Genomic DNA, 17,908 nt, shown 5'->3' with positions numbered 1-17,908 from the left:
GACTAGAATAACGGGTATATTTTGCCAGATATGACTTTAAGAGCCAAATAAATATGTCCTAAAAACTGACGAGTGGCAACACTATTTATTGTTAAGCGCTAAATTTAAAACTCGCGACGTGGCAACCCTATATATTAGAGACATGGCGTGCGTGCCAGCCGCACCAGGCACCTTATCTCGCCGATCGATGAAAGGCTACTGATTCCACTGAAAATATTTTAAATTGCTTACAATGGGTTTCATGTAATAATAATTTATTTTTATTATATTCTTAAAAAAAAAAACATTAAGCAAACGACACTCGAAGCACTCATAGCATAATGTTTGAAATAAGTTATATAATATAGGAGTAGCAAACGAGCATGCACATCACTTGTGGGTAGTTGCTACTGCCGCCTGTGGACATCCGTAATCAACCCCAGATACTTGCGAAAAGTATTTATGTAAAGTTTTCCGACTGTCACTAAAGTCCTATATAGAGTCATATAATATACACTAGTCTGTTTTAAAATAATAGAGCAATGTCGAGGTCACGAGCGGAAGGCATGAAGAATATTATTTATTATTAATTACTAATAATTACAATAAATGACGTACGAACATTTATTGACCATAAAAGTTGTAAACATATTACCATAATACACTGGATATTGCCATTTGAATATATTAATTGAATCTAGCTGGCGAGCAATAAAACGTTTCGCTTGATTCTTGTTACCTCAATCTAGTTTTATTGGCAGCTTCACAGGAAATAGGAAAAAACAAACTGGTATTGCGACGAGTTCGCGGGGAAAGCAGCACGAACCTTTTAGACTGCGGGAATGTAAAAGAAAGCCTTGTAGGACCCATTCTTTTTATCGGTCAAGAGTTTGAGTTACTACTTGTTGAGGTAACCTATTTTCCGCAGAAATGTAGACGAACCATATGTAGAAGATATAGTACCTACCTACTACGTACTTGTTAAAGTATTTGGTGAGACTTACGTAAATGTGGTCTACATGGTAACGGTAACTTCTACTAGTTCTAGTAGAAGACACTGTAACTAAGTAGGCACTAGTTAAGTGTCCAGTGTGAGTATAATTTAATTTAAGATGATTCCCAAGAAAATAGGTTTCTTAACGATGTTTCCCTTATCCACTAAAAGCTGATAAATAATTTCTAATAAGCACACACACATAATTTTAGGAGAATACGAGATAAATGTTTGATATTTTAACTCGGAATTCTCAGAACGATATAAATGCATATTTTTAAATTTTGTAAGAGAATATATCTCTTACAAAGTTACATAGACATACTCTCTTACATAGACAAATTTAGAATGCTTAATGCATTAATTCTATTTGCTTATCGCTACTAAGAAATCGGGAAAATCGTCTAAATGTAACATGCTAATTTTGATTGCATAACTGTTATTCTCATAAAGAATGAGTAAAAACATGATGGAACAAATACGAGTAGTTATACTGAGTGATTCAACCGGATACCGAGAGCGGTTTTCCTATAAATATTCTATGTATTTGTTTAAAACTATTAGATCAGCGTCCCTATCAGCTAAGTATTTAATGACACAGATTTAAATAAGTAATTATGTCACTTTATAAAGTTATATATAAAATAATAACATCTAAATAAATAAAGTAATAAAAATAACATTTTGTAAACATTAATCATTTCAAATATTAATGATCACATAACCGGAGATAGGTAATAACGAAACCTTATATTTTAATGCACTTATGTCTGTCAGTACTTAGTCATGTTTAGTCTGTTGAAAATCCCGTATCCATTTCCATAAAAATACAAATGAAATGAAAAAGACACACATGCACAAAATAAACAGACCCTTTAAAGTTATAGTTATAAGTGTGTACTTAATGTAAGTGGGTAAGCAATGAGATACTTGTAGTTAAGCGGTCTGTCTTCACATGTGATTGTTTTCGAGTACCTTGTACTTGAAGTCTCCATATCAAATTATTTATCGCAGTAATTAAGTAATTAAATATGGCGGTTAATGCCCTGTAATTCAGTGTCACATTGATAATATACATTGGAAATGCCAAATCAGTATTATCTCAGCGCTCTACATTATTATTTATTTCTTAATATATCTTTGGTTCACGTTTGAAAATATGTGTTAATTAATATTTGAGCTATTTCATAATTTATTTTTAAAAAATATAATGCAATCAAATGTATTAATTCGTTTTCTTATAAATTTAATTATAAGAAAGTCTTTGTTCATAAGTCTATTATTAATATTATGAATCAACAATCTTTAGTTGTAAATTTAATTAGGCATTTCGTCAATTTAATATTTTGTTGATTATTTACCGTTTATAAAATCTTTTTAATTGTTTTATAATATGTCTTCAACTGTTAAAGGCATACAGCGATATACCTTATTATCCCCGTCAGTGCATGTTCACTGCGAAACATGATAAACCCTGACCACAAACGCTATTATTACATTATGTACTAGTAAAAGATACATATAACTAAATAGAAACAAGTGTGCTATTCTGAAGTGTAAGAGTTATAATCCCAGGTACTCGCGCGTCTCTACCCGGATGGACTCTACACTTGCTTATGGTTTAAATTCGTTTTTAAAAGTAATAAATTTCCCAGCAAAATTTTATCATTTTTAAACTTTATCATCAATTTTATTATCTTTGTACGGAAGTTTATTTTTGTGTGAAAATCCGACTGATTCAGTGGCATTATAACTAACTTAACGAACCAACAAAGATGATTATAAATACATATATGACATTGACTGTCAATAGTTTGAAATAGAAGTGAGAAATATATAGACAACAAATATATCTTTTAAGTTATTCACCACCATTCTTTTCATATGTTTAAGTTTCATACTTTGTAATAACACAATGAACGCCGCTCTTAAAACCTTTTAAATACGTCGGAACTTATTACTTTTGTTATAACATTAGTGCCAGTTTGTGCATAAGACGCATACATTCACGTCTATTAAATATGAATTCTTACATCAAGGTTAAACCATAAAATGCTTACTTAATAATATACGTTTTTTTGTCCGATTAATTTCTTTTAACTAAAACGAATGCTAAATCATCTAAAATTTTATATTTATCGCAATATTTATTTGTGTAGAACTTGTATTCTATCCCATATATTTTCCCTATTTATTATATCTTATAACGTATTATTTCATTTAATTTATAAGTTGTATTATCCAAATATTCCATACGTCAATTACACACAGTATACTATCACACAACAAAACATTACTATAGTTTACAATGGCGTAGCTTAGGAACAGTCGATACAATCAAAACAACGTTACACAATCAGAGTAAACCGATATAGTTCAAGCTAAGCATATGGGTAATTGCCATGATTGCAGTCTACGGGAAATGAGGGAATTGTGAAACAATGACAGGTTGCAATGGGTCGTCCATTACCCCTGAAGTGTATCGATCGGGCGCACTGAGGGGAAAGTAGCATTTACTCATTTGCCGTCTAACATTTTACTTCCTATCTATAGTAATAGCAACTGTCTAGGTTTACAGTATTAGCTACTTAATACGTTAGCTAGGTTATATTAGCTACTTAAACGTTAAACGTAGCGATATAAGCAGTTTGAAATGTTGATTATTGAAACCTGTTGTTAAGCAATCGACTCTTTTTATTTTGTTTTTTTATTTCACGGCAAAGATAGTGTTGTTAAATTTTAAACACGTTTCGTTTTTATTTTTACTTCAATTTTCACAAAGAATGAAGAAGACTTGATTAGCTGAACTCTGAATGCTTTAAATAATATTCTTAAATATTTATCAGGCGGTCATGACCTTCAATAAAGTCTGTGAACATCAACGCAGTCTATACGATTAAAGAGGCATAGTTTATCTACCTATACAACCTTGGTAGCTGTAACGGTTGATCTTTGAAACAATGAGATTTCAAATGCCAAGATTGTTAATGTATTCCTCAGACTTAGAAGCTTTCATTTTATTCATTAAAGGACCGTAAAATAGGCAACGTAAAAAGATGTAGAGTCGATTATATAAAAAATACTTTCACGACAATTTTCTTATTAAAATAATGAACGACAGTAATAAATCTAAAATTAAATTAGTATAATTTCTTCGGAGGAAGCTGTTAATATGAGCCAATTAAGAAGATGCAACAGATTATTAAGGGTGTTAAGTCTATTTTTAACGCCGGCCTGCGACGTGTAACTGGATATGTTATCTGTTATAATTGCGCGTTTCCTCTCGTGATCTATTTAATTTTATAACTTCATTTAATTGCATTACCTTTATACGTCTCTGTTATATCAGGTAAATGTTCCATAGATAATTAAAATATTCCATAAACATATGATTTTATGTATATGTTTGGAAATATAAGTGTCGCATTTAGCGAGTAGGTATAATAGTCTGCTCGTGTTATTTTTAGCACAAAACGTGTTATTGATTACATTTTATATACACTTTCCTTTCTTTAATCACATATTCCAATAATTAATTAATATATTATGACTCTGTATATCAGAAGTTTTAACATATATAAAATGACTCTCCACTGGCATTTAAAGAAGTCATTTAAATAACTTAAGGCCACTATTCAACAAAGTTAAAAAACATAATTATTATTTTACTTTTGTTTCTTACGCTTCTGTTTTCCTGTGTACTATTTATTTACTTAAATTTCCATGAGCGTATTTATATAATATGAAAGCAGTAAGCACACGTGATGTCTACTGCGTAATCCATAAACATCTGTAATCAACCTCAGATTGGATTCAAGTCCTGTTTGAGGTTGCGGATGCTTTGCTTCCCTTAAGTACGAGTACTTTGAAGTTCTTTATATGTCTATTGTTAAGATAGAATCACTTACACCTCGAGTTATCTACAGTTTATACCCAAACTATGTACATATACTCAAACTATATACAACCATGTTTTATGAAGACCTCTATAGACTATACAGCTAGACCTTTGTTAGCAAAGGTTACAGACACAGCACAAAGCACGTGAAAGCGTAACCAGAGATCCGTTGGAGTGTGCTCGTCTGTGACACGGGATGCCGTGCGCGCCCATCGTGACCGGCAGGTTACGACACATATTGTTGTCATACTGTACCTGTACGAATTGAGCAATTGCTATTTTATGAGGCTCTATTTTACATTGTTATGTGGAATCGGTGTTATTTGAAGCTGTATTACGTTTTGGTTTTGGGGAAAAGTAGGTTGTGAGTTTCTTACTAAAATTTTCATCCCACATTGTTCATGTAGGGAATTCCGGGATCTGTACGAAAATCCAGTGGTTTCTTTGCGTGGCGTCTCGTGATAACCTACGATCTAGTGATAAGAACTTTTTCCTCTTACGGTAGTTTGCAGTACAAGCCCTCTAGTCGTAAGCATTTTTTTCTGATTTTAGATGTTATTGACTTATTAGACATTACATACCACATGCTCTAGACTTCTTTAGAAAATTCCGCGTGATATTGGTAACTATTGATTATGAAGCTGACTATGTGCATATAAAATGTAATTTTGGGGACTCTAACAATTATTTGTAGGACAGGAAATTCCCATGTTTTTCCTCATTTATGTTTTAACACCTGAGCGTGTAATAATTCTTTTAGTACATTTTTATTGCAACATTACTTACCCTGTAATATCGAGTTTTCCTGTTACAACTTTCTATGTCAACTGACATAGGGCTCACAGGATGTGGGCTACATATGAATTTGTTTCTCCTGCTGCCCGTTAGTTTTCCATTTATTCTATTAGTATGTTAATCGTTCGCCTTTGTTACAACACTAGTGTGCGTGACTTGATTGGCGTGGACTCGATAAGACCTAGGCAGCCTAAACATTCATGACACGTCCCGCCACTAAGTTTGACAAGTAGATAGCCAAATATTTATGTATATGATGAAATAAGAATTATTTCCCACGGAATTCCAACATGAACGCTGTCTGATATAGTAATAATAAGAATTCTTAGTTATTTTGAAGGTGGTAGAACCCTTTGTGGTTCGACTCCGGCGGCACCACCGCCACACCTATTTCTACCTAATAACAGCAGTGTTCGGCGCTGCTGTGTTCCGGTTTGAAGGGTGTGGTAAGGGAGACAGACTTTTCCGTGGCGTTCCAGCTTAGTCCTCAGGGGTAGCAGCGCATCTTTGGCCGACCTCAGGTAGGAATATCTAATCCTATCTGGGGTTGATTACAGATGTCCATGGGTTGCAGTAGCCACTTACCATCAGGTGGACTGCATGCTCGTCTGCTACTCTTATATTATATAAAAAAAAAATTGTTGTGTTGCTCATCAACCCGTTATTGTTCCACTGCTTCGGGTTCGGCCGTAATGGATATCACTGGTAGAGTGCGTTTTGGTAGACCTCACATATCTTTGAGAACTTATTAAGAACTCTCAGGCGTGCAGGTTTCCTCACGATATTTTCTTTTACTGTTAAATCAAGGAATAATTTCTTACAGGCTCGCACCTCTAATTTTTCAAAATAATGTACTTATTTTGAAAAATCGGAGGTTCCAACCTCGCATTTCATTGAACGTGTTTCAATGTAATATTCTAACGCTTTTGAAAGGTAAAGAATTTAAATTATGTATTTCATGACGGTCAAGTCAATCGACCTTGAATTCAATCATCGCCTCGTAACACACTATTTACGGAAACTACGTAATTTAAGTATTTACTTTTCCACTTTTATGTTTGTTGATCTTTTCACAAAACGATGCAAGATAACCATGTATCTAGATTTCGTGATGTATTACTATCACGATTCCCCCGACTCTTTCTCAGAAATTTATTATGCGAGTAACATGTATTGTATGTTAATTTTACAATGGGAGTGTATGTACATTTCGCGAGACATGACCAACTTTTCAATATGGTACTCGGTTCTGTTCAAAGTGTTACCTATATAAATATGTATGCCTTTATTCGCCTCGGATTCAGTTGCAACGATCCAAGTAAAATAAAAGCAAATTATATGATCTTCGCAACCGTTTTTGTATCTAACACTTAGATGTTATCTTTGAATAAAATTTAATGGCAGCGATAAATTCGAACCCACGCGGATGAAAGAGGTAGTGATGTGATCTGAATCTATGCATACGACAGGGGCTAATCTCAATCAACTTCATTGCATTTTAACGAGAGCTTTAGTGAGTGATAGCATCACTGGCTAGCGCTAACAAGAGCAATAAGTAAAGTGGCGGATTGAACAAGTACTCGCCCACTCTCGGTCACTCAATTGAAATATACTAGCTTGCCACTGAATGAGTGAATTGACCTTAGCATTGTCTAAGTCGCGTATCATTCATTTGGTACGCAGTTTATAATTCGCTAATTAAAATCGCAGAGTGGAGCGCTCAATTATATCTTGATTGTGATTAGTTTTCATAAAATGTATTTAGTTGCCAGTTACTAGAACATGAATTATTATCGTTTTCATAACAGAACAAAAATTAGCTTAAGCAAACAATGAGAAAGACATAGAACAAAAAATGATTTTTTGTTAATTGCATAGTTTTTTTTATTATCTTTAATTATGATAAGACACAAAAAAATATTATTTACTCGAACCTAAATTAAAAGATAAACAGCTAAGGAAAAAATATATTGCTATTTTACTTTTTGCAGACATCAGAGCGTAATTATTGGGTCGTATGGTCTTTATATCCACTTTTTATAGGAGTATCATAGCTAACAAACATCTGGATTTTATATGTAGAGATTGATTTGCGTTACCTAGTTTTAATCAGGCAAATCTGGTTGGAAATGAGATCTAGCTCAATCTGGGATAAGCTTATACGAAGATCATTAACATTTTTGCATATAAGCTAGACTCAACGCGTCATTGTTACCCGAATCCCGTTACAATGATAGAGCTAATGCTTATCGCGCGGGAGCTGAGTGAAAAGCGTTCATTGTAAGTCAAATCGGCACGCCAATTAGAAAGATACGTGACGTGAAGTGGTGCAGGCTGCGACCTCAGGCGGGCTATTCGAGGCGGTGATCTCATCGCTCGAACCCACGTCCTCGCTAAAACTCGTTTGTTGCTTGTTTACTCGCTCCGATGTAACTTAACGTTTCGAAGTCGGCTTATAAACTGTCTTACGTCACCCACGGCGTCCTAGAGACCAGCTCGCTGATTTCTGCTTCCGATTATAACAAAGGCTCCATACATAGTCACGTCTGCGCCATCCAAAGTCGTCTACTTGGAATTTTTAAGGATAAATGTAAGAAAGCAGCTGTATATGTACATTGTACATACTATCAGCTGTTACTATTTTTGTTTTGGTTCTATCTTAGTCCTCGAAGGCAGCAGCATTCGAGTTCATTCAGGTCTAGAGTTCCCATTTGGAGTTGATGGTGAAGTGGCATCTGGTGTACTACATATGGATACCACTTACATAAATTAGGTACATAAAAGAAATTTCAAAACGAATTAAGTTATCAGCCTGATACTGTCATTTATACCTTGCGATGATAGCGATAATTTTATGCAAAGAATTCACGTCGTTAAATTGTAAATGCATGAATTTATACAAAATGGCGTGCATAAGAATGTTTTAAATTCAAACGTGCCGTATCAAGCCGGGATAAAAACGCCCGACCCCAATGAGCTCAACATGGAAAGTTGTCTTGAAGCCTGGACAAAAACGGCCTGACAACTGGCCCTACCATACCTGTATTTCGGTGCATCCAATAAGGCTTATTCAATGCATGTTAACTAGCTACCAAATCTGACTTGATCACGACGGGATACAAAGAAGATTCTTATGTGCATGCAGAGATTTCTTGTATATTGTTTACTTATGTAAAATTATGTAGATATGTGTCTATGTTGTTCATAAAAACAATATTAATGATATTTCGACGCCCGTATATGTATATGTAATAGCATCATCTGTAAAAGTTATGTTAAATAGAAAAGTAGAAGATTCGAAAAATTACGAAAATAAAAAATAAAATAACAATATTGTAATGAAAACAGTCATAGACCTACATAATACGAGAATTAGGTAAGTTAAGCGATTTTGTTAGTTAACGAACGAATAAGTCATAATAATAATTTAACCACATAGAATTGCAACACCAAAAATTTTGCAATGAGTGTAGACTGTGGAGAGATAACCACAATAAGCCAATGTGTATTGTATTTATATAACATATCCGATATTAAGCCGGTTGCAATACCACAAGTGGATTAAATTTGCATTCCAAGATATCGTTCGTTACTTTCGGAGGCATTATGAAATACTCGGAACAATATCAGTTTATATTGTTCTGTAGATAAGAATGGACTTGCATTTTTTGGTACATAAGATTAAATTTCGACTTTGCTAAAAAGGGTTATCGCACGAAAACATCCGAAATGTGCGAAGATAAGATTGTGAAATTAAATACATCGATAGCCTACGACAAGTCTTAAGTATTGAAAAATAAAGCTACGGGTTGGAAATAATGAAAGCGTGGGTGCAGGAACTGTTACCAGTCACCGGCGGCAGAGCCATAGAAGGTCGTCGACCATATGGCGTCTGCGACTGAAGAGATTAATCACGCAACACCAATTTCAAAATCTGACAAGATTAATTACGAATATTACTAGCTGTCTTATATAGGAAATGCACTATTGCTAGGAATTGCGAATCGACTGAATTGTTTCCTGTTTTAAATGATTTCGTTCTTGAAAAATATCAATGGGTCACCTTGACCGTTTCCTCGCGCAAAAAATTGTTTTGATGAATCTAATTGACTTATGGTGACGGCTGTTTATGATCATGGAGTATACAGAATAATTTTTCATGTGTGCGTGGTTGGTCTTTTCCTTTACTTTGTTATTTATCATTACTTTTCAGGATTTGTTCATTAACACTTTTCGATGGTGGATATTATTCCACCATTGAAAAGTGTTATTGTTTTTTTTAAATTTAACTCTTTAGACTTCTAACTAAGGAAATATATTTTTAAGTAGGTATACTGATGCAGTTTTTACTTATATCAAGTCATTTTTCGCTAATCCTTATAGTTTGGGATTTCGCTATCCACGGATATTTGAAAAAATGATCATGTAGGTACAGCTGATTTTATTTACTACATGCTACAAATGGGCATGCAGTTAACCTGATGTTAAGTGGCCACTGCCGCGCGTGGACATCTGTAATCAACTGTAATAATCATAAATAATTTGCTGCGTCGTTATTGCCGAGAATGAACTTGAAACGATTGAATACCACCAAGGATATACCTACCTAATTCTGGTTAGTTCTCGTAGGAAATATTTTATACACAAAAATTGGGTCTTTATATGTTGCCACAATACCCACACAATTTTTACAATGGCGATTTTGTTGCAATGCTTTTTTTGTTTACGTATCTTTCATGTATATCTTACATCTACAAATTGTCAGCTCTGCCCCAAGTTAAGACTTCATTCATGGAATGGATAGGTAGATATCTATTTATGAATAATTTTTAATTTTAAGTATTTTAATGAGGAATTGATTTGTTACTTTAAATCGTTCATTCATAGTAAAATTACATCACTCAACGTATAAATTTGACGTAATTTTACTTTTTCTACGCACGCCTCAAGTTCCGCGTCGTTGCCCGTGACCGCGTTCAAGCCAAACAGAAATGGTAATTCTACTTTGTGAACCTTTTTAATATTGAAGCAAACGAGCATGCAGTCCACTTGATGGTAAGTGATCGCTGTCACCCATAGACTCCATCCAACTTCATATGGAACTGGAGTTCTATCTGAAGATCATCACAGATGTGTTGCCACTTGTCTAATAAGATGGTCAATTCACATGTAAGCGAACCTGCATCCACACCCTTCTATTGAGCAGCAAGAACTGCACAACCCTAGAAATAGTTTTAGCGGGGTACCTACCTACATCCACGGTTGAAACATACTATCTCTACCTCTCAAATTATATTTGCGTCTTAATATTATACTTAACAATAAAAACACTTTAGTAAAAAAAAAAAATCAATATAAATAATTAACACATGTTTTCAAATCTGAACAACTTGATTCACGCTAACATCTGGAACGGCGCCATAAAATTTTATTTGAATGATTCATTTATTCTGCAAGTTTAGTTATTTGTTTTTAATTGTCGCGCTATAATAACTGATTCGAATTTTATTATAAATAATTTATTAAATGATACTTTGTGAATTCCCTGGCTCTTATCAAATGTCCCAACATACCTACTTAATAACAATATTAGTTATGATTAATAGAGCAATTACAATTTAATTTCAAATATTATTGTGAAATGCATCGAGTTTAAGTGACGGCTCAATATTTATTCGGTGACGCAAACAGAAGCTGATAGTTGTATTATCACTGTACCAAATTGTCAAGTGTTGACATGATGTTGTAACAGAAGCTGCCTGTTCGGAGTACTTCTGAGCGCATTTGACTTCGAAATAAGCGTGTTAATCAAGCCCCAGCTAAGCTTACTTACTCATCGGCAGAATCGTGAGTTCTGTTAGTAAACGTTGAGTAATCCACCCGATATAGTAATGCTTCGGCTCCAAGGCGTCATCTGATGCTCTCTGAAGGAGTGAGTCAGTGCACAACAGATGTGCCACTGTATTTTGATTTGCGAGCCGTTCTCAGAATATGTTCTCAAACTTAACACAAATTGCACTCCAAAAGATTTATTGCTTGCGACAAACTTGTACTTATTTTACTTATGCTTCATCCTATTAGGTCTGAATAAAGATTATTTTAATTCTACTCGCCATTTCTAAAAGCGGGTTAATGCCTAGGATATACTCGTAACAAAATAAAAAAAAGGCACATAATTTCTATTGTCAAATACATATAAATGATTACTTGTAAAAATACTATTCATTGATGACATTCTAGCATAAATTACAAGAATACCTGACATTAATATGTTTAGTTAAATAATAGCTTTAAACGAAAAACTTAAATTCATAAAGGTAGAGTTCGCGACGGATTAGAAGTTTGGCGCGACTATACCTACTTATTGTTTGCGTGTTAATATTTATAATTTCGTACGTCGGTTAAAAAAGTAACCTCCGTTATTGATAATGCCCCCATGATTATAAAACGAACACCTGTTCATATTTGTCCATATGTTAGTGTAAGCTGTGTAGGATTGTCATACCGTCAATCGGTGATTAGTTCCGCCAAGAGTAAGTTCCGCTTTTGTAAGCCACGATCAAGTGCGGTTTCGCGTGTAATTTTCTAACGTACAGTAGTCATAGTTATTACTATCACTGACGCAGTAAGTACTATCTCGATGTTGAAAACAGGCAGAAGAATAAGAATGAAGAGGATTTTGGTTACGGTCCGTGCGCGCTACCATCCTAAGTGCAGACTGACACATTCCCCAAACATTTCAAAACTTTATTGACAAGAAGAAACTGACTGAGGTTTCTACAGCTTTAATATAATTAGTGTCTACTATACGAAACATTAGTAAAAAATAAAATTAGTATATCATTTCAAAATAATCGCATTTTTTGAGCACATGTTTATTTGACAGGCACATATTTATCTAAAAACAATTATGGTCTCAAATTACGTACTAGCATCGTACCCCGTCAACGTTTATCTTCCATTCGACACTGAATCACAAGACGCATGGAGTCTTCATCTTCGACGTAATCGAAATTGTTAACTTATGACTCCTTTTCATAAAAGAGTGTAAACAGGCTCGGAGAACACCTACACAAAAACAATGAGCCATCTCGAAACCATTTTCCCGAATGTGTAATTCCAGTTACAAATTGTTTACATATAAATGCAAGTCATTATATATTTTTAAAAAATATGTCAGGGCCGCCATGTTTGCGAGACTCATTCAGGGCTGCTTATTCAGAATTGTCTGTCTCACTGCGGTTTACATACTTTTATCCTTATGAGAGTTTAATATGCTATTTATATTGATGACAGTATAGGTCATAACCTTGCGATTACACGCTTTCATTGAACAGATAGGTATTTAACACAAGTAATTAAACACTAGATCTTGGCTTGATATTTATGCTGTAAATGAATTATGTAGTCATCAACCCAGGTCTCAGAGTGAGAAGGATTTAAGCCATATTTCGACGCACTGGCCACATCTTTGAGATTTTTTTAAGAACTTTCAGGTGTGTTGATTCCTTCACGATGTTTCCCTTCACCGTTATATCTCATGTTAAGTTATTTTTAATACGCACATGACTGAATAACCAGAGTTGCAGATGAAGGTGGTAAAACCCTTTGTGGTTCGACTCCGGCGGCACCACCGCCACACCTATTTCTGCAGTGTTAGGCGCTACTGTGTTCCGTTTTGAAGGGTGTGGTAAGGGAGACATACTTTTTCGAGGCGTTCCAGCTTAGTCCTCAAGAGTAGCGGCGCATCTGTGGCCGACCTCAGATAGGAATATCTAATCCTATCTGGGGTTGATTACAGATGTCCATAGGCGGCAGTAGCCACTTACCATCAGGTGGACGCGTGCTCGTCTGCTACTCCTATATTATAAAAAAAGTTGCGTTGGGATTCGAACCCCAGGTCCACCGATTGAGAAATTATGTTTCAACCACTAGTTTAATGAAATACCTATGTTGCGAACAATTGTGCAGTATAGATGCAAGTCACAAACCATTTAGAATGTAAATAAGTTCTAAAAATATCTTGGACGCACTGTTTCTCCTTATACGTTTGTATTTGCATTAATAGATGATAATGTATTTCTTGATTCTTGATAGACGTTAGATTGTGTCAGTAGGAGTAACTTCATTCCACTTGCTTGTCGGTGGAATGAATTCTTGTTCTTCACGTCACATATCAGTGCTCTCTTAAGTTCTAAAGATATTTTGAAGTTACATTTATACCCACTGATGTGAATGTGATGTAGTCAATTACAATGCAGTCCATATGATACTAAGAGGTCTCTGTGTCCATGGATATTTGTAATCAATTCTAAATACGGTTGATGTCCCCACTCAAATCGACAAAGATTCTTTAGTGGTGTTGAGGACCTCTGAGGACCTCTGAGGACTAAGTTGTAACGCATTTTAAGTGTCTCCTTACCATACCTTTAAAACAAGGGCACATCACCGCTTAATATTGTTATGATGGTGAGGTGGAGGGAGACTCTGCATTAACAAATAACTATCACTTTATTACTGAAACAAAATGCTTAAATTTTCCTTTGTGCATGATTCCAACGCGCATTTAGCCATTGGACTTTACTCTTCTCTATCTAAGACTAGATCCGTAACTGACAGTGACACAGTAATAGGTTGATGATGATATTCCTCCATCAACATTCTTCAACGAGTTACAAAGGAACAGATTGTCAGTGCCGGTACTTACTGTGACAAGAATAACAGAGCTATTACGTTAGATCATGCCTCTACATATAGGTACAAACGTTGATATTTTCTTAGAAGTATGTGTGCCTACATACTAAATTGGTCGGTTTAAATTGGTCTGTACTATTTCTTAGAAATTCGTCTACAAAACCGTAATATTGCGATGTATTTATTCGTTACTTATTTAACGAAATGTAATAATGGTATGTACAAAAATGTATTATTCTACCATTATATTGCTTTGCAAGAATAATGCCACAACTCAAAATTCATTTTTCTGTTAAAGATACAATTTAATCCCAAATATTTCCTATTTAAATGTGTCCTAACAGTACTCTGGTTATATAAATAACTACTTATTATTGTATTTAATATTATTTTAATTCTCATTTAAATAAAAGATTTCGAAACAAAAACATTGTTTAATTATAAACTGGCTCTCCTGGAGATTTACCTTTTTCACTTGTGCCATTATTCTTGCAAAGCAGCGATATATGTTTTTCAACAAACAGTTTTCGTTACATCTGAACATGTACACAAGTATATTGTGATTAGGCCTCCCTAAAATTGATAAGCATGGATGAATGGTCACCTATGATGGCTCACATTGTAATCGCACAATCAACGGTACCTTATCTATATCGTGACAAGCGTACAAATCAAGCAACTATTCAGTAGTCTAATTTCTAACAGACTAGCATTAGACGTGAACCCTTCCGTAATATAATCTTCAAACAATGCACCCCGAAATAGCCGCGCTGAATTAGCTATTGCCGGAAAGATACGACAGCTAGGACAAATGGTGACTGTGCTAAGGTATGCGATGTTAATTTTAAACAAGTGATACATGTGGCTATACATTGGCGCAGTTAACGGTCATGCAGTCCATATGGTGTTAAATTGTTAATGCCGCTCATCGATGTACTTCAATGTTGGTATTTTTTCATTTCTCTAATAGTTTCTTTAGATATTTAGCGTCTCGCGGAAATGTGGAATAATCTATGTCAGATTTCTTGACACTAAAACTGCCTTGTATATTCAGGGACGCTCTAGAGCCTTGAGTGAGTAGAACATTCCCCTCACGTGCTTACATCAGGCCATAAATATCTTAATATGTAAATACACATGTCTTTCAATGTCCAGAACATTCCGAAGACAGATATCGATCGTGATTTAATGTCGAAGACCGATTTAGGATATGTTTGGCTTCTATCACTAGGCGACAAAGTAATCGAACGTATCTACATTTTTGTTTTCAAAGTCGTTAATAATTCTGAGACTAATAAGTAGGAATACGGCGCTTTTAGGTTACGCAGACATGAAAAACCTTAATGTAACTTTAATAACTTCAGTTAAATGTAATCTATTTTGATCTTTGGTTGTTGTGCATCAAGATTATGTCATCAGGAAGCGTGAATTAAAGGTCGGCTGACGAAAGGCACCTGTCAAAATTGCCTAGTGGGTGGGTTTTAGACTCTACTTATAAATTACAGTATTCCTTATGAGCGTTCATGTTTGTTTAATGTTTGTATGCATACGTGTGTTTGTAAATAAATTAATAATACAATTTATTTGTAATAATAGGACATTTTTGCATCGACTCTACATAAAAAAGAAAACTTCAAACAGATCGCATTTTCTATTTATTAAACAGTATTTATATACGATGTTATAACGGTTTTGCTATCGAAACAACAATTATCATCATTAAGGGGTCAGCAGATTAAAGTGCTCTTTAAATGTGCCAATCTATTCATAAGAAAAATCTGTGGCTTTTCTTATTTTTACCGTAGGGAGTCAACTAATTGCCACTCAATATCGCCTTCGCTGTATAAATATCGGAGTGCGGATTACTTCGAGAAGTTTTAAGTGCATTTGGCGATAGTATTGGTTTCCTTGCGTGTAGTAAGAGGTCGTGGATGCTTGAGTCATCGCTATATCGGGATGGTACTCACGCCTACGTGATTTTGTAATGCTTTTGCCCTTTGAATTGGTATTGGATTCACTTTCCTTTTGTTAATTTAGGATGACGCTAAATAAATATAATTGGTTATAAAATTGATAATTATGAAGCAAATATCATTTTCTTTGTTGAATTGTATTTATTATTAGCATGTAAAAACAGTTCAACATTATTATTTGTACAATATTTAGAGTTAAGGAGTTCCATGACAAAAAATCAACATATTATTGTTAGTCTAATCATCGCAGTTTATTTTTATACTACGATATTGATTTTCAAGTTACGTATTATACCTACCCTTGAAGCTAAAGTCATTAGTTCTGTCGTGATCACTTTTGTAATGAACAATATGATGAGTCTTTCAATGGATTTGATGGTGTCATTCCTAAAGGACATAAAATATATTTAGGTAATTCCAGTATTCGTTTCTTTTTCATCACCGTTTTGTTTTATTTTTGCAAGTCTCACACACTTATTATCATTGTAATTGTGAAGTATATTAAAATATAGTCCACATATCGATACTTTAATTCGCAAATCAGCCAACTCTACTTTTTGTCAAAATGTTTTTTTATTTATTTTGATAGTAAATAGCGTTGAACGAAATCAAAATAAAAAAAAAACATTTTGACAAAAAGTGGAGTTGGCTGATTTGCAATTAAGGTATCGATATACATTTTAATGGCCATATTTATTGTTCATATTATGACTAATATAATTACTACGCTGTATCCTAAATTAAAAATACTTAAATGAGCTCGTCTCGCACAAATTAGTTTAGGCGGCGCGGCGTTTCCATGAAAGCTTCAGTAGCTGTACTGTAGTTACTGTAGCAACCGCAGTAGGTCAATTGTTGTTGCCTAACTTTTTTAGGTCAAACAATTTGTTTTATATAGGACGTTTAAGTTTTCTTACTGCTTTACATAAGTTTAGATAAATAAAAAAGTGATTTACGCACCAATTCCTAACGTGCTTATTAATAAAAAAATATAACGTTTAAATTCTCTATTTACTAAACATGTAAGATAAACAATAAAATAGGTTAATTGTAACAATGTAAAAGAAAGTAAAAGAAGCAATAGTTCGTCATTTTACACTGTTATATACGTATTCGTGTATTTTGTGTATGTATGTGTTAAGTTAGATCACACTAGGTGCTGACGTAGACAAGTTTTCAGAGTTTTCCGCGTGTAGAAAGCAGTAGTCACGGCAGTACGCGCCGCGATCTATTGCCGGCCGCTTGGTCTATGCCATTCGTAGACAGAACATAATCGAAACTCTAATACTCTCGTTTAAGCAATATTACTTAATAGTTACTTTTATTCGAGACAAAACAATGCATGCTATAATCTCGCCACATATAAACGTTTTTCTGTAAAGTACACAGTTGAAATTTTAAAGGTTGTAAATAATTAACCATTGTTAGGGTCAAGCCATGAACGGGTTTATTCGTGGTTTCAAGTAATGCAGTGCTATGAACCTTCTCGATATTTTGTGGTAAAAGTCTCGGATGAAGTGAGCGCAATGGACGCGTGTGATGGCCAAGCCGTTGTCGTTGCCGCCTTTGCCGCAA

The 17,908-nt window shown here is 34.4% G+C and overlaps 1 protein-coding gene across 1 annotated transcript in view; it reads left to right on the top strand.

The window, feature by feature from the left end:
- Positions 1-17,908, top strand: part of Sdb (SAXO downstream of blistered) — a 41,671-nt gene that overhangs the window by 12,884 nt on the left and 10,879 nt on the right. The gene's annotated exons all lie outside the window — the stretch shown is intronic.

This window comes from Epargyreus clarus, unplaced genomic scaffold (genome assembly GCF_041222505.1).
Source record: "Epargyreus clarus isolate Ecla_fem2 unplaced genomic scaffold, WU_Ecla_fem_2.2 ptg000024l, whole genome shotgun sequence".
NCBI classification, from domain to species: domain Eukaryota; kingdom Metazoa; phylum Arthropoda; class Insecta; order Lepidoptera; family Hesperiidae; genus Epargyreus; species Epargyreus clarus.
Note: the sequence above shows the minus strand (reverse complement) of the source record. Positions and strands in the feature narration are given on the sequence as shown.